Genomic DNA, 17,947 nt, shown 5'->3' with positions numbered 1-17,947 from the left:
GATGTCAGTTTGCAGGAGGCACTTGGCACTGTCAAACCAGCCACCGTTGCTTGAGGGGGCACCTTTCTGCGGGGCGGCATCCTGATCCGTGCGGAATTTCAGCAGGCAGCCGGCCACTCCGGGCCACCGGGCCCTGGATATGAACCAAGGCCTTTCGCCCGAGAATCAAAAGTCACCAGGCCAGGTTCCTGATGTCAGTTTGCAGGAGGCACTTGGCACTGTCAAACCAGCCACAGTTGCTTGAGGGGGCACCTTTCATCGGGGCGGCATCCTGATCCGTGCGGAATTTCAGCAGGCAGCCGGCCTCTCCGGGCCACCGGGCCCTGGATATGAACCATGGCCTTTCGCCAGAGAAACAAAAGTCACCAGGCCAGGTTCCTGATGTCAGTTTGCAGGAGGCACTTGGCACTGTCAAACCAGCCACCGTTGCTTGAGGGGGCACCTTTCTGCGGGGCGGCATCCTTATCCGTGCGGAATTTTAACAGGCAGCCGTCCTCTCCGGGCCGGCGGGCCCTGGCTATGAACCATGGCTTTTCGCCAGAGAAACAAAAGTCACCAGGCCAGGTTCCTGATGTCATTTTGCAGGAGGCACTTGGCACTGTCAAACCAGCCACAGTTGCTTGAGGGGGCACCTTTCATCGGGGCGGCATCCTGATCCGTGCGGAATTTCAGCAGGCAGCCGGCCTCTCCGGGCCACCGGGCCCTGGATATGAACCATGGCCTTTCGCCAGAGAAACAAAAGTCACCAGGCCAGGTTCCTGATGTCAGTTTGCAGGAGGCACTTTGCGCTGTCAAACCAACCACACTTGCTTGAGGGGGCACCTTGCATCTGGGCGGCATCCTGATCCGTGCGGAATTCCAGCCGGCAGCCGGCCACTCCGTGCCACCGGGCCCCGGCTATGAACCACAGCCTTTCCCCAGAGAAACAAAAGTCGACAGGCCAGGTTCCTGATGTCAGTTTGCAGGAGGCACTTGGCACGGTCAAACCAGCCACAGTTGCTTGAGGGGGCACCTTTCATCGGGGCTGTATCCTGATCCGTGCGGAATTTTAACAGGCAGCCGTCCTCTCCGGGCCGGCGGGCCCTGGCTATGAACCATGGCTTTTCGCCAGAGAAACAAAAGTCACCAGGCCAGGTTCCTGATGTCATTTTGCAGGAGGCACTTGGCACTGTCAAACCAGCCACAGTTGCTTGAGGGGGCACCTTTCATCGGGGCGGCATCCTGATCTGTGCGGAATTTCCGCAGGCAGCCGGCCTCTCCGGGCCACCGGGCCCTGGATATGAACCATGGCCTTTCCCCAGAGAAACAAAAGTCACCAGGCCAGGTTCCTGATGTCAGTTTGCAGGAGGCACTTTGCGCTGTCAAACCAACCACACTTGCTTGAGGGGGCACCTTGCATCTGGGCGGCATCCTGATCCGTGCGGAATTCCAGCCGGCAGCCGGCCACTCCGTGCCACCGGGCCCCGGCTATGAACCACAGCCTTTCCCCAGAGAAACAAAAGTCGACAGGCCAGGTTCCTGATGTCAGTTTGCAGGAGGCACTTGGCACGGTCAAACCAGCCACAGTTGCCTGTGGGGGCACCTTGCGTCTCGGAGGTATCCTGATCTGTGCGGAATTTCAGCAGGCAGCCAGCCACTCCGGGCCAACGGGCCCTGGAGAAGAGCGATGGCCTGTCCCCCGAGAAACAAAAGTCACCAGGCCAGGTTCCTGATGTCAGTTTGCAGGAGGCACTTGGCACTGTCACACCAGCCACAGTTGCCTGTGGGGGCACCTTACATCTGGGAGGTATCCTGATCCATGCGGAATCTGAGCAAGCAGCCGGCCTCTCCGGGCCACCGGGCCCTGGATATGAACCATGGCTTTTCGTCCGAGAATCAAAAGTCACCAGGCCAGGTTCCTAATGTCAGTTTGCAGGAGGCACTTGGCACTGTCAAACCAGCCACAGTTGCTTGAGGGGGCACCTTTCTGCGGGGCGGCATCCTGATCCGTGCGGAATTTCAGCAGGCAGCCGGCCACTCCGGGCCGCCGGGCCCTGGATATGAACCATGGCCTTTCGCCCGAGAATCAAAAGTCACCAGGCCAGGTTCCTGATGTCAGTTTGCAGGAGGCACTTGGCACTGTCAAACCAGCCACAGTTGCCTGTGGGGGCACCATGCATTGGGCCGGCATCCGGATCCGTGCGGAATTTCCGCAGGCAGCCGGCCTCTCCGGGCCGGCGGGCCCTGGCTATGAACCATGGCTTTTCGCCAGAGAAACAAAAGTCACCAGGCCAGGTTCCTGATGTCAGTTTGCAGGAGGCACTTTGCGCTGTCAAACCAACCACACTTGCTTGAGGGGGCACCTCGCATCTGGGCGGCATCCTGATCTGTGCGGAATTTCAGCAGGCAGCCGGCCACTCCGTGCCACCGGGCCCCGGCTATGAAACACGGCCTTTCCCCAGAGAAACAAAAGTCACCAGGCCAGGTTCCTGATGTCAGTTTGCAGGAGGCACTTGGCACTGTCAAACCAGCCACAGTTGCTGGAGGGGGCACCTTTCATCGGGGCGGCATCCTGATCTGTGCGGAATTTCCGCAGGCAGCTGGCCTCGCCGGGCCACCGGGCCCGGAATATGAACCATGGCCTTTCGCCAGAGGAACAAAAGTCACCAGGCCAGGTTCCTGATGTCAGTTTGCAGGAGGCACTTTGCGCTGTCAAACCAACCACACTTGCTTGAGGGGGCACCTTGCATCTGGGCGGCATCCTGATCCGTGCGGAATTTCAGCAGGCAGCCGGCCACTCCGTGCCACCGGGCCCCGGCTATGAACCACGGCCTTTCCCCAGAGAAACAAAAGTCGACAGGCAAGGTTCCTGATGTCAGTTTTCAGGAGGCACTTGGCACGGTCAAACCAGCCACAGTTGCCTGTGGGGGCACCTTGCGTCTCGGAGGTATCCTGATCTGTGCGGAATTTCAGCAGGCAGCCAGCCACTCCGGGCCAACGGGCCCTGGAGAAGAGCGATGGCCTGTCCCCCGAGAAACAAAAGTCAGCAGGCCAGGTTCCTGATGTCAGTTTGCAGGAGGCACTTGGCACTGTCACACCAGCCACAGTTGCCTGTGGGGGCACCTTACATCTGGGAGGTATCCTGATCCATGCGGAATTTGAGCAGGCAGCCGGCCTCTCCGGGCCACCGGGCCCTGGATATGAACCATGGCCTTTCGCCCGAGAATCAAAAGTCACCAGGCCAGGTTCCTAATGTCAGTTTGCAGGAGGCACTTGGCACTGTCAAACCAGCCACAGTTGCTTGAGGGGGCACCTTTCATCGGGGCGGCATCCTGATCGGAGCGAAATTTCAGCAGGCAGCCGGCCACTCTGGGCCACCGGGCCCTGGCTATGAACCATGGCCTTTCCCCAGAGAAGCAGAAGTCACCCGGACAGGTTCCTGATGTCAGTTTGCAGGAGGCACTTGGCACTGTCAAACCAGCCACCGTTGCTTGAGGGGGCACCTTTCTGCGGGGCAGCATCCTGATCCGTGCGGAATTTCAGCAGGCAGCCGGCCACTCCGGGCCACCGGGCCCTGGATATGAACCAAGGCCTTTCGCCCGAGAAACAAAAGTCACCAGGCCAGGTTCCTGATGTCAGTTTGCAGGAGGCACTTGGCACTGTCACACCAGCCACAGTTGCCTGTGGGGACACCTTGCATCTGGGCGGCATCCTGATCCGTGCGGAATTTCAGCAGGCAGCCGGCCTCTCCGGGCCACCGGGCCCTGGATATGAACCATGGCCTTTCCCCAGAGAAACAAAAGTCACCAGGCCAGGTTCCTGATGTCAGTTTGCAGGAGGCACTTTGCGCTGTCAAACCAACCACACTTGCTTGAGGGGGCACCTTGCATCTGGGCGGCATCCTGATCCCTGCGGAATTTCAGCCGGCAGCCGGCCACTCCGTGCCACCGGGCCCCGGCTATGAACCACGGCCTTTCCCAAGAGAAACAAAAGTCGACAGGCCAGGTTCCTGATGTCAGTTTGCAGGAGGCACTTGGCACGGTCAAACCAGCCACAGTTGCTTGAGGGGGCACCTTTCATCGGGGCTGTATCCTGATCCGTGCGGAATTTTAACAGGCAGCCGGCCTCTCCGGGCCACCGGGCCCTGTCTAAGTACTATGGCCTTTCCCCAGAGAAACAAAAGTCACCAGGCCAGGTTCCTGATGTCAGTTTGCAGGAGGCACTTGGCGCTGTCAAACCAACCACACTTGCTTGAGGGGGCACTTTGCATCTGGGCGGCATCCTGATCCGTGCGGAATTTCAACAGGCAGCCAGCCACTCCGGGCCAACGGGCCCTGGAGAAGAGCAATGGCCTGTCCCCCGAGAAACAAAAGTCAGCAGGCCAGGTTCCTGATGTCAGTTTGCAGGAGGCACCTGGCACTGTCACACCAGCCACAGTTACCTGTGGGGGCACCTTACATCTGGGAGGTATCCTGATCTATGCATAATTTGAGCAGGCAGCCGGCCTCTCCGGGCCACCGGGCCCTGGATATGAACCGTGGCCGTTCCCCAGAGAAAAAAAAGTCACCAGGCCAGGTTCCTGATGTCAGTTTGCAGGAGGCACTTGGCACTGTTAAAGCGGCCAGAGTTGCTTGAGGGAGCACCTTTCATCGGGGCGGTATCCTGATCCGTGTGGTATTTCAGCAGGCAGCCGGCCTCTTCGGGCCACCGGGCCCTGGCTATGAACCATGGCCTTTAGCCAGAGAAACAAAAGTCACCAGGCCAGGTTCCTGATGTCAGTTTGAAGGAGGCACTTGGCACTGTCAAACCAGCCACAGTTGCTTGAGGGGGCACCTTGCATCTGGGCGGCATCCTGATCCGTGCGGAATCTCAGCAGGCAGCTGGCCACTCCGTGCCACCGGGCCCTGGATATGAACCATGGCCTTTCGCCAGAGAAACAAAAGTAACCAGGCCAGGTTCCTGATGTCAGTTTGCAGGAGGCACTTGGCGCTGTCAAACCAACCACACTTGCTTGAGGGGGCACCTTGCATCTGGGCGGCATCCTGATCCGTGCGGAATTTCAGCAGGCAGCTGGCCACTCCGTGCCACCGGGCCCCGGCTATGAACCACGGCCTTTCCCCAGAGAAACAAAAGTCGACAGGCAAGGTTCCTGATGTCAGTTTGCAGGAGGCACTTGGCACGGTCAAACCAGCCACAGTTGCCTGTGGGGGCACCTTGCGTCTCGGAGGTATCCTGATCTGTGCGGAATTTCAGCAGGCAGCCAGCCACTCCGGGCCAACGGGCCCTGGAGAAGAGCGATGGCCTGTCCCCCGAGAAACAAAAGTCAGCAGGCCAGGTTCCTGATGTCAGTTTGCAGGAGGCACTTGGCACTGTCACACCAGCCACAGTTGCCTGTGGGGGCACCTTACATCTGGGAGGTATCCTGATCCATGCGGAATTTGAGCAGGCAGCCGGCCTCTCCGGGCCACCGGGCCCTGGATATGAACCATGGCCTTTCGCCCGAGAATCAAAAGTCACCAGGCCAGGTTCCTAATGTCAGTTTGCAGGAGGCACTTGGCACTGTCAAACCAGCCACAGTTGCTTGAGGGGGCACCTTTCATCGGGGCGGCATCCTGATCGGAGCGAAATTTCAGCAGGCAGCCGGCCACTCTGGGCCACCGGGCCCTGGCTATGAACCATGGCCTTTCCCCAGAGAAGCAGAAGTCACCCGGACAGGTTCCTGATGTCAGTTTGCAGGAGGCACTTGGCACTGTCACACCAGCCACAGTTGCCTGTGGGGACACCTTGCATCTGGGCGGCATCCTGATCCGTGCGGAATTTCAGCAGGCAGCCGGCCTCTCCGGGCCACCGGGCCCTGGATATGAACCATGGCCTTTCCCCAGAGAAACAAAAGTCACCAGGCCAGGTTCCTGATGTCAGTTTGCAGGAGGCACTTTGCGCTGTCAAACCAACCACACTTGCTTGAGGGGGCACCTTGCATCTGGGCGGCATCCTGATCCCTGCGGAATTTCAGCCGGCAGCCGGCCACTCCGTGCCACCGGGCCCCGGCTATGAACCACGGCCTTTCCCAAGAGAAACAAAAGTCGACAGGCCAGGTTCCTGATGTCAGTTTGCAGGAGGCACTTGGCACGGTCAAACCAGCCACAGTTGCTTGAGGGGGCACCTTTCATCGGGGCTGTATCCTGATCCGTGCGGAATTTTAACAGGCAGCCGGCCTCTCCGGGCCACCGGGCCCTGTCTAAGTACTATGGCCTTTCCCCAGAGAAACAAAAGTCACCAGGCCAGGTTCCTGATGTCAGTTTGCAGGAGGCACTTGGCGCTGTCAAACCAACCACACTTGCTTGAGGGGGCACTTTGCATCTGGGCGGCATCCTGATCCGTGCGGAATTTCAACAGGCAGCCAGCCACTCCGGGCCAACGGGCCCTGGAGAAGAGCAATGGCCTGTCCCCCGAGAAACAAAAGTCAGCAGGCCAGGTTCCTGATGTCAGTTTGCAGGAGGCACCTGGCACTGTCACACCAGCCAGAGTTACCTGTGGGGGCACCTTACATCTGGGAGGTATCCTGATCTATGCGGAATTTGAGCAGGCAGCCGGCCTCTCCGGGCCACCGGGCCCTGGATATGAACCGTGGCCGTTCCCCAGAGAAAAAAAAGTCACCAGGCCAGGTTCCTGATGTCAGTTTGCAGGAGGCACTTGGCACTGTTAAAGCGGCCAGAGTTGCTTGAGGGAGCACCTTTCATCGGGGCGGTATCCTGATCCGTGTGGTATTTCAGCAGGCAGCCGGCCTCTTCGGGCCACCGGGCCCTGGCTATGAACCATGGCCTTTAGCCAGAGAAACAAAAGTCACCAGGCCAGGTTCCTGATGTCAGTTTGAAGGAGGCACTTGGCACTGTCAAACCAGCCACAGTTGCTTGAGGGGGCACCTTGCATCTGGGCGGCATCCTGATCCGTGCGGAATCTCAGCAGGCAGCTGGCCACTCCGTGCCACCGGGCCCTGGATATGAACCATGGCCTTTCGCCAGAGAAACAAAAGTAACCAGGCCAGGTTCCTGATGTCAGTTTGCAGGAGGCACTTGGCGCTGTCAAACCAACCACACTTGCTTGAGGGGGCACCTTGCATCTGGGCGGCATCCTGATCCGTGCGGAATTTCAGCAGGCAGCTGGCCACTCCGTGCCACCGGGCCCCGGCTAAGAACCATGGCCTTTTGCCAGAGAATCAAAAGTCACCAGGCCAGGTTCCTGATGTCAGTTTGCAGGAGGCACTTGGCACTGTCAAACCAGCCACAGTTGCTTGAGGGGGCACCTTTCATCGGGGCGGTATCCTGATCCGTGCGGAATTTCAGCAGGCAGCCGGCCACTCCGGGCCACCGGGCCCTGGCTATGAACCATGGCCTTTCGCCCGAGAAACAAAAGTCACCAGGCCAGGTTCCTGATGTCAGTTTGCAGGAGGCACTTGGCAGTGTCAAACCAGCCACAGTTGCTTGAGGGGGCACATTGCATCTGGGCGGCATCCTGATCCGTGCGGAATTTCAGCAGGCAGCCGTCCACTCCGGGCCACCGGGCCCTGGCTAAGGATCATGGCCTTTCCCCAGAGAAAAAAAAGTCACCAGGCCAGGTTCCTGATGTCAGTTTGCAGGAGGCACTTGGCACTGTCAAACCAGCCACAGTTGCTTGTGGGGGCACCTTTCATCGGGGCGGTATCCTGATCCGTGCGGAATTTTAAGAGGCAGCCGGCCTCTCCGGGCCACCGGGCCCTGCCTAAGTACTATGGCCTTTCCCCTGAGAAAGAAAAGTCACCAGGCCAGGTTCCTGATGTCATTTTGCAGGAGGCACTTGGCACTGTCAAATCAGCCACACTTGCTTGAGGGGGCACCTTGCATCTGGGCGGCACCCTGATCCGTGCGGAATCTCAGCACGCAGCCTGCCTCTCCAGGCCACCGGGCCCTGGCTATGAACCATGGCCTTTCGCCAGAGAAACAAAAGTCACCAGGCCAGGTTCCTGATGTCACTTTGCAGGAGGCACTTTGCGCTGTCAAACCAACCACACTTGCTTGAGGGGGCACCTTGCATCTGGGCGGCATCCTGATCCGAGCGGAATTTCAACAGGAAACCGGCCACTCCGCGCCACCGGGCCCCGGCTATGAACCATGGCCTTTCGCCAGAGAAACAAAAGTCACCAGGCCAGGTTCCAGATGTCAGTTTGCAGGAGGCACTTGGCACTGTCAAACCAGTCACAGTTGCCTGTGCATGCTCCTTGCATCTGGGCGGCATCCTCATCCGTGCGGAATTTCAGCAGGCAGCCGGCCACTCCGGGCCACCGGGCCCTGGCTAAGAACCATGGCCTTTAGCCAGAGAAACAAAAGTCACCAGGCCAGGTTCCTGATGTCAGTTTGCAGGAGGCACTTGGCACTGTCAAACCAGCCACAGGTCCTTGAGGGGGCACGTTTCATCGGTGCGGCATCCTGATCCGTGCGGAATTTCAGCAGGCAGCCGGCCACTCCGGGCCACCGGGCCCTGGATATGAACCATGGCCTTTCGCCCGAGAATCAAAAGTCACCAGGCCAGGTTCCTGATGTCAGTTTGCAGGAGGCACATGGCACTGTCAAACCAGCCACAGTTGCTTGAGGGGGCACCTTGCATCAGGCTGGCATCCTGATCCGTGTGGTATTTCAGCAGGCAGCCGGCCACTCCGGGCCACCGCGCCCTGCTACAAAAAACAATGGTCTTTCCCCTGAGAAACAAAAGTCACCAGGCCAGGTTCCTGATGTCAGTTTGCAGGAGGCACATTGCACTGTCAAACGAGCCACAGTTGCTTGAGGGGGCACCTTTCATCGGGGCGGCATCCTGATCTGTGCGGAATTTCTGCAGGCAGCCGGCCTCTCCGGGCCAGCGGGCCCTGGCTATGAACCATGGCCTTTCGCCCGAGAATCAAAAGTCACCAGGCCAGGTTCCTGATGTCAGTTTGCAGGAGGCACTTGGCACTGTCATACCAGCCACAGTTACCTGTGGGGGCACCTTACATCTGGGAGGTATCCTGATCCATGCGGAATTTGAGCAGGCAGCCGGCCTCTCCGGGCCACCGGGCCCTGGATATGAACCATGGCCTTTCCCCAGAGAAAAAAAAGTCACCAGGCCAGGTTCCTAATGTCAGTTTGCAGGAGGCACTTGGCACTGTTAAAGCGGCCAGAGTTGCTTGAGGGAGCACCTTTCATCGGGGCGGTATCCTGATCCATGTGGTATTTCAGCAGGCAGCCGGCCTCTCCGGGCCACCGGGCCCTGGCTAAGTACGATGGCCTTTAGCCAGAGAAACAAAAGTCACCAGGCCAGGTTCCTGATGTCAGTTTGAAGGAGGCACTTGGCACTGTCAATTCAGCCACAGTTGCTTGAGGGGGCACCTTGCATCTGGGCGGCATCCTGATCCGTGCGGAATCTCAGCACGCAGCCTGCCTCTCCAGGCCACCGGGCCCTGGATATGAACCATGGCCTTTCGCCAGAGAAACAAAAGTAACCAGGCCAGGTTCCTGATGTCAGTTTGCAGGAGGCACTTGGCGCTGTCAAACCAACCACACTTGCTTGAGGGGGCACCTTGCATCTGGGCGGCATCCTGATCCGTGCGGAATTTCAGCAGGCAGCTGGCCACTCCGTGCCACCGGGCCCCGGCTATGAACCATGGCCTTTTGCCAGAGAATCAAAAGTCACCAGGCCAGGTTCCTGATGTCAGTTTGCAGGAGGCACATTGCACTGTCAAACCAGCCACAGTTGCTTGAGGGGGCACCTTTCATCGGGGCGGTATCCTGATCCGTGCGGAATTTCAGCAGGCAGCCGGCCACTCCGGGCCACCGGGCCCTGGCTATGAACCATGGCCTTTCCCCAGAGAAAAAAAAGTCACCAGGCCAGGTTCCTGATGTCAGTTTGCAGGAGGCACTTGGCACTGTCAAACCAGCCACAGTTGCTTGTGGGGGCACCTTTCATCGGGGCGGTATCCTGATCCGTGCGGAATTTTAAGAGGCAGCCGGCCTCTCCGGGCCACCGGGCCCTGCCTAAGTACTATGGCCTTTCGCCCGAGAAAGAAAAGTCACCAGGCCAGGTTCCTGATGTCATTTTGCAGGAGGCACTTGGCACTGTCAAATCAGCCACACTTGCTTGAGGGGGCACCTTGCATCTGGGCGGCATCCTGATCCGTGCGGAATCTCAGCACGCAGCCTGCCTCTCCAGGCCACCGGGCCCTGGCTATGAACCGTGGCCTTTCGCCAGAGAAACAAAAGTCACTAGGCCAGGTTCCTGATGTCACTTTGCAGGAGGCACTTTGCGCTGTCAAACCAACCACACTTGCTTGAGGGGGCACCTTGCATCTGGGCGGCATCCTGATCCGAGCGGAATTTCAACAGGAAACCGGCCACTCCGTGCCACCGGTCCCCGGCTATGAACCACGGACTTTCCCCAGAGAAACAAAAGTCACCAGGCCAGGTTCCAGATGTCATTTTGCAGGAGGCACTTGGCACTGTCAAACCAGTCACAGTTGCCTGTGCATGCTCCTTGCATCTGGGCGGCATCCTCATCCGTGCGGAATTTCAGCAGGCAGCCGTCCACTCTAGGCCACCGGGCCCTGGCTAAGAACCATGGCCTTTAGCCAGAGAAACAAAAGTCACCAGGCCAGGTTCCTGATGTCAGTTTGCAGGAGGCACTTGGCACTGTCAAACCAGCCACAGGTCCTTGAGGGGGCACGTTTCATCGGGGCGGCATCCTGATCCGTGCGGAATTTCAGCAGGCAGCCGGCCACTCCGGGCCACCGGGCCCTGGATATCAACCACGGACTTTCCCCAGAGAAAAAAAAGTCACCAGGCCAGGTTCCTGATGTCAGCTTGCAGGAGGCACTTTGCGCTGTCAAACCAACTACACTTGCTTGAGGGGGCACCTCGCATCTGGGCGGCATCCTGATCCGTGCGGAATTTCAGCAGGCAGCCGGCCACTCCGGGCCACCGGGCCCGGGCTAGGAACCATGGCCTTTCGCCCGAGAAACAAAAGTCACCAGGCCAGGTTCCTGATGTCAATTTGCAGGAGGCACTTGGCTCTGTCAAACCAGTCACAGTTGCCTGTGTAGGCTCCTTGCATCTGGGCGGCATCCTCATCCGTGCGGAATTTCAGCAGGCAGCCGGCCACTCCGGGCCACCTCGCCCTGCTACAAAAAACAATGGTCTTTCCCCTGAGAAACAAAAGTCACCAGGCCAGGTTCCTGATGTCAGTTTGCAGGAGGCACATTGCACTGTCAAACCAGCCACAGTTGCTTGAGGGGGCACCTTTCATCGGGGCGGCATCCTGATCTGTGCGGAATTTCAGCAGGCAGCCGGCCTCTCCGGGCCAGCGGGCCCTGACTATGAACCATGGCCTTTCGCCCGAGAATCAAAAGTCACCAGGCCAGGTTCCTGATGTCAGTTTGCAGGAGGCACTTGGCACTGTCAAACCAGCCACAGTTGCCTGTAGGGGCACCATGTATTGGGCCGGCATCCTGATCCGTGCGGAATTTGAGCAGGCAGCCGGCCTCTCCGGGCCACCGGGCCCTGGCTATGAACCATGGCCTTTCGCCAGAGAAACAAAAGTCAACAGGCCAGGTTCCTGATGTCAGTTTTCAGGAGGCACATGGCACTGTCAAACCAGCCACAGTTGCTTGAGGGGGCACCTTTCATCGGGGCGGCATCCTGATCTGTGCCGAATTTCCGCAGGCAGCCGGCCTCTCCGGGCCACCGGGCCCTGGATATGAACCATGGCCTTTCGCCAGAGAAACAAAAGTCACCAGGCCAGGTTCCTGATGTCAATTTGCAGGAGGCACTTTGCGCTGTCAAACCAACCACACTTGCTTGTGGGGGCACCTTGCATCTGGGCGGCATCCTGATCCGTGCGGAATTTCAGCAGGCAGCCGGCCACTCCGTGCCACAGGGCCCCGGCTATGAACCACGGCCTTTCCCCAGAGAAAAAAAAGTCACCAGGCCAGGTTCCTGATGTCAGTTTGCAGGAGGCACTTGGCACTGTCAAACCAGCCACAGTTGCTTGAGGGGGCACATTTCATCGGGGCGGTTTCCTGATCCGGCGGAATCTCAGGACGCAGCCTGCCTCTGCAGGCCACCGGGCCCAGGATATGAACCATGGCCTTTCGCCAGAGAAACAAAAGTCACCAGGCCAGGTTCCTGATGTCAGTTTGCAGGAGGCACTTGGCACTGTCAAACCAGCCACAGTTGCTTGAGGGGGCACCTTGCATCTGGGCGGCATCCTGATCCGTGCGGAATTTCAACAGGCAGCCGGCCACTCCGTGCCACCGGGCCCCGGCTACGAACCACGGACTTTCCCCAGAGAAACAAAAGTCACCAGGCCAGGTTCCTGATGTCAGTTTGCAGGAGGCACTTGGCTCTGTCAAACCAGTCACAGTTGCCTGTGCAGGCTCCTTGCATCTGGGCGGCATCCTCATCCGTGCGGAATTTCAGCAGGCAGCCGGCCACTCCGGGCCACCGCACCCTGCTACAAAAAACAATGGTCTTTCCCCTGAGAAACAAAAGTCACCAGGCCAGGTTCCTGATGTCAGTTTGCAGGAGGCACATTGCACTGTCAAACCAGCCACAGTTGCTTGAGGGGGCACCTTTCATCGGGGCGGCATCCTGATCTGTGCGGAATTTCAGCAGGCAGCCGGCCACTCCGGGCCACCGCGCCCTGGCTATGAACCATGGCCTTTCGCCAGAGAAACAAAAGTCAACAGGCCAGGTTCCTGATGTCAGTTTGCAGGAGGCACTTGGCACTGTCAAACCAGCCACAGGTCCTTGAGGGGGCACCTTTCATCGGGGCGGCATCCTGATCTGTCCGGAATTTCCGCAGGCAGCCGGCCTCTCCGGGCCACCGGGCCCTGGATATGAACCATGGCCTTTCGCCAGAGAAACAAAAGTCACCAGGCCAGGTTCCTGATGTCACTTTGCAGGAGGCACTTTGCGCTGTCAAACCAACCACACTTGCTTGAGGGGGCACCTTGCATCTGGGCGGCATCCTGATCCGTGCGGAATTTCAGCCGGCAGCCGGCCACTCCGTGCCACCGGGCCCCGGCTGTGAACCACAGCCTTTCCCCAGTGAAACAAAAGTCGACAGGCCAGGTTCCTGATGTCAGTTTGCAGGAGGCACTTGGCACGGTCAAACCAGCCACAGTTGCTTGAGGGGGCACCTTGCGTCTCGGAGGTATCCTGATCCATGCGGAATTTGAGCAGGCAGCCGGCCTCTCCGGGCCACCGGGCCCTGGATATGAACCATGGCCTTTCGCCCGAGAATCAAAAGTCACCAGGCCAGGTTCCTGATGTCAGTTTGCAGGAGGCACTTGGCTCTGTCAAACCAGTCACAGTTACCTGTGCAGGCTCCTTGCATCTGGGCGGCATCCTCATCCGTGCGGAATTTCAGCAGGCAGCCGGCCACTCCGGGCCACCGCGCCCTGCTACAAAAAACAATGGTCTTTCCCCTGAGAAACAAAAGTCACCAGGCCAGGTTCCTGATGTCAGTTTGCAGGAGGCACATTGCACTGTCAAACCAGCCACAGTTGCTTGAGAGGGCACCTTTCATCGGGGCGGCATCCTGATCTGTGCGGAATTTCCGCAGGCAGCCGGCCTCTCCGGGCCAGCGGGCCCTGGCTATGAACCATGGCCTTTCGCCCGAGAATCAAAAGTCACCAGGCCAGGTTCCTGATGTCAGTTTGCAGGAGGCACTTGGCACTGTCAAACCAGCCACAGTTGCCTGTAGGGGCACCATGTATTGGGCCGGCATCCTGATCCGTGCGGAATTTGAGCAGGCAGCCGGCCTCTCCGGGCCACCGGGCCCTGGCTATGAACCATGGCCTTTCGCCAGAGAAACAAAAGTCAACAGGCCAGGTTCCTGATGTCAGTTTGCAGGAGGCACATGGCACTGTCAAACCAGCCACAGTTGCTGGAGGGGGCACCTTTCATCGGGGCGGCATCCTGATCTGTGCCGAATTTCCGCAGGCAGCCGGCCTCTCCGGGCCACCGGGCCCTGGATATGAACCATGGCCTTTCGCCAGAGAAACAAAAGTCACCAGGCCAGGTTCCTGATGTCAGTTTGCAGGAGGCACTTTGCGCTGTCAAACCAACCACTCTTGCTTGAGGGGGCACCTTGCATCTGGGCGGCATCCTGATCCGTGCGGAATTTCAGCAGGCAGCCGGCCACTCCGTGCCACCGGGCCCCGGCTATGAACCATGGCCTTTCCCCAGAGAAAAAAAAGTCACCAGGCCAGGTTCCTGATGTCAGTTGGCAGGAGGCACTTGGCACTGTCAAACCAGCCACAGTAGCTTGAGGGGGCACCTTGCATCTGGGCGGCATCTTCATCCGTGCGGAATTTCAGCAGGCAGCCGGCCACTCCGGGCCACCGCGCCCTGCTACAAAAAACAATGGTCTTTCCCCTGAGAAACAAAAGTCACCAGGCCAGGTTCCTGATGTCAGTTTGCAGGAGGCACTTGGCACTGTCAAACCAGCCACAGGTCCTTGAGGGGGCACCTTTCATCGGGGCGGCATCCTGATCTGTGCGGAATTTCAGCAGGCAGCCGGCCACTCCGGGCCACCGCGCCCTGGCTATGAACCATGGCCTTTCGCCAGAGAAACAAAAGTCAACAGGCCAGGTTCCTGATGTCAGTTTGCAGGAGGCACTTTGCGCTGTCAAACCAACCACACTTGCTTGAGGGGGCACCTTGCATCTGGGCAGCATCCTGATCCGTGCGGAATTTCAGCCGGCAGCCGGCCACTCCGTGCCTCCGTGCCCCGGCTGTGAACCACAGACTTTCCCCAGAGAAACAAAAGTCGACAGGCGAGGTTCCTGATGTCAGTTTGCAGGAGGCACTTGGCACGGTCAAACCAGCCACAGTTGCCTGTGGGGGCACCTTGCGTCTCGGAGGTATCCTGATCTGTGCGGAATTTCAGCAGGCAGCCAGCCACTCTGGGCCAACGGGCCCTGGAGAAGAGCGATGGCCTGTCCCCCGAGAAACAAAAGTCAGCAGGCCAGGTTCCTGATGTCAGTTTGCAGGAGGCACTTGGCACAGTCACACCAGCCACAGTTGCCTGTGGGGGCACCTTACATCTGGGAGGTATCCTGATCCATGCGGAATTTGAGCAGGCAGCCGGCCTCTCCGGGCCACCGGGCCCTGGATATGAACCATGGCCTTTCGCCCGAGAATCAAAAGTCACCAGGCCAGGTTCCTGATGTCAGTTTGCAGGAGGCACTTGGCTCTGTCAAACCAGTCACAGTTACCTGTGCAGGCTCCTTGCATCTGGGCGGCATCCTCATCCGTGCGGAATTTCAGCAGGCAGCCGGCCACTCCGGGCCACCGCACCCCGCTACAAAAAACAATGGTCTTTCCCCTGAGAAACAAAAGTCACCAGGCCAGGTTCCTGATGTCAGTTTGCAGGAGGCACATTGCACTGTCAAACCAGCCACAGTTGCTTGAGGGGGCACCTTTCATCGGGGCGGCATCCTGATCTGTGCGGAATTTCCGCAGGCAGCCGGCCTCTCCGGGCCAGCGGGCCCTGGCTATGAACCATGGCCTTTCGCCCGAGAATCAAAAGTCACCAGGCCAGGTTCCTGATGTCAGTTTGCAGGAGGCACTTGGCACTGTCAAACCAGCCACAGTTGCCTGTAGGGGCACCATGTATTGGGCCGGCATCCTGATCCGTGCGGAATTTGAGCAGGCAGCCGGCCTCTCCGGGCCACCGGGCCCTGGCTATGAACCATGGCCTTTCGCCAGAGAAACAAAAGTCACCAGGCCAGGTTCCTGATGTCAGTTTGCAGGAGGCACATGGCACTGTCAAACCAGCCACAGTTGCTGGAGGGGGCACCTTTCATCGGGGCGGCATCCTGATCTGTGCCGAATTTCCGCAGGCAGCCGGCCTCTCCGTGCCACCGGGCCCCGGCTATGAACCACGGCCTTTCCCCTGAGAAACAAAAGTCACCAGGCCAGGTTCCTGATGTCAGTTTGCAGGAGGCACTTGGCACTGTCAAAGCAGCCACAGTTGCTTGAGGGGGCACCTTTCATCGGGGCGGTATCCTGATCCGTGCGGAATCTCAGCACGCAGGCTGCCTCTCCAGGCCACCGGGCCCTGGATATGAACCATGGCCTTTCGCCAGAGAAACAAAAGTCACCAGGCCAGGTTCCTGATGTCAGTTTGCAGGAGGCACTTGGCTCTGTCAAACCAGTCACAGTTGCCTGTGCAGGCTCCTTCCATCTGGGCGGCATCCTCATCCGTGCGGAATTTCAGCAGGCAGCCGGCCACTCCGGGCCACCGTGCCCTGCTACAAAAAACAATGGTCTTTCCCCTGAGAAACAAAAGTCACCAGGCCAGGTTCCTGATGTCAGTTTGCAGGAGGCACTTGGCACTGAGAAACCAGCCACAGTTGCTTGAGGGGGCACCTTGCATCTGGGCGGCATCCTGATCCGTGCGGAATTTCAGCAGGCAGCCGTCCACTCCGTGCCACCGGGCCCCGGCTGTGAACCACAGCCTTTCCCCAGAGAAACAAAAGTCGACAGGCCAGGTTCCTGATGTCAGTTTGCAGGAGGCACTTGGCACGGTCAAACCAGCCACAGTTGCTTGAGGGGGCACCTTGCGTCTCGGAGGTATCCTGATCTGTGCGGAATTTCAGCAGGCAGCCAGCCACTCCGGGCCAACGGGCCCTGGAGAAGAGCGATGGCCTGTCCCCCGAGAAACAAAAGTCAGCAGGCCAGGTTCCTGATGTCAGTTTGCAGGAGGCACTTGGCACAGTCACACCAGCCACAGTTGCCTGTGGGGGCACCTTACATCTGGGAGGTATCCTGATCCATGCGGAATTTGAGCAGGCAGCCGGCCTCTCCGGGCCACCGGGCCCTGGATATGAACCATGGCCTTTCGCCCGAGAATCAAAAGTCACCAGGCCAGGTTCCTGATGTCAGTTTGCAGGAGGCACTTGGCTCTGTCAAACCAGTCACAGTTACCTGTGCAGGCTCCTTGCATCTGGGCGGCATCCTCATCCGTGCGGAATTTCAGCAGGCAGCCGGCCACTCCGGGCCACCGCGCCCTGCTACAAAAAACAATGGTCTTTCCCCTGAGAAACAAAAGTCACCAGGCCAGGTTCCTGATGTCAGTTTGCAGGAGGCACATTGCACTGTCAAACCAGCCACAGTTGCTTGAGGGGGCACCTTTCATCGGGGCGGTATCCTGATCCGTGCGGAATCTCAGCACGCAGGCTGCCTCTCCAGGCCACCGGGCCCTGGATATGAACCATGGCCTTTCGCCAGAGAAACAAAAGTCACCAGGCCAGGTTCCTGATGTCAGTTTGCAGGAGGCACTTGGCTCTGTCAAACCAGTCACAGTTGCCTGTGCAGGCTCCTTCCATCTGGGCGGCATCCTCATCCGTGCGGAATTTCAGCAGGCAGCCGGCCACTCCGGGCCACCGTGCCCTGCTACAAAAAACAATGGTCTTTCCCCTGAGAAACAAAAGTCACCAGGCCAGGTTCCTGATGTCAGTTTGCAGGAGGCACTTGGCACTGACAAACCAGCCACAGTTGCTTGAGGGGGCACCTTGCATCTGGGCGGCATCCTGATCCGTGCGGAATTTCAGCAGGCAGCCGTCCACTCCGTGCCACCGGGCCCCGGCTGTGAACCACAGCCTTTCCCCAGAGAAACAAAAGTCGACAGGCCAGGTTCCTGATGTCAGTTTGCAGGAGGCACTTGGCACGGTCAAACCAGCCACAGTTGCTTGAGGGGGCACCTTGCGTCTCGGAGGTATCCTGATCTGTGCGGAATTTCAGCAGGCAGCCAGCCACTCCGGGCCAACAGGCCCTGGAGAAGAGCGATGGCCTGTCCCCCGAGAAACAAAAGTCAGCAGGCCAGGTTCCTGATGTCAGTTTGCAGGAGGCACTTGGCACAGTCACACCAGCCACAGTTGCCTGTGGGGGCACCTTACATC

Source organism: Passer domesticus, chromosome W (genome assembly GCF_036417665.1).
Source record: "Passer domesticus isolate bPasDom1 chromosome W, bPasDom1.hap1, whole genome shotgun sequence".
Taxonomy (NCBI): Eukaryota; Metazoa; Chordata; class Aves; order Passeriformes; family Passeridae; genus Passer; species Passer domesticus.
Note: the sequence above shows the minus strand (reverse complement) of the source record.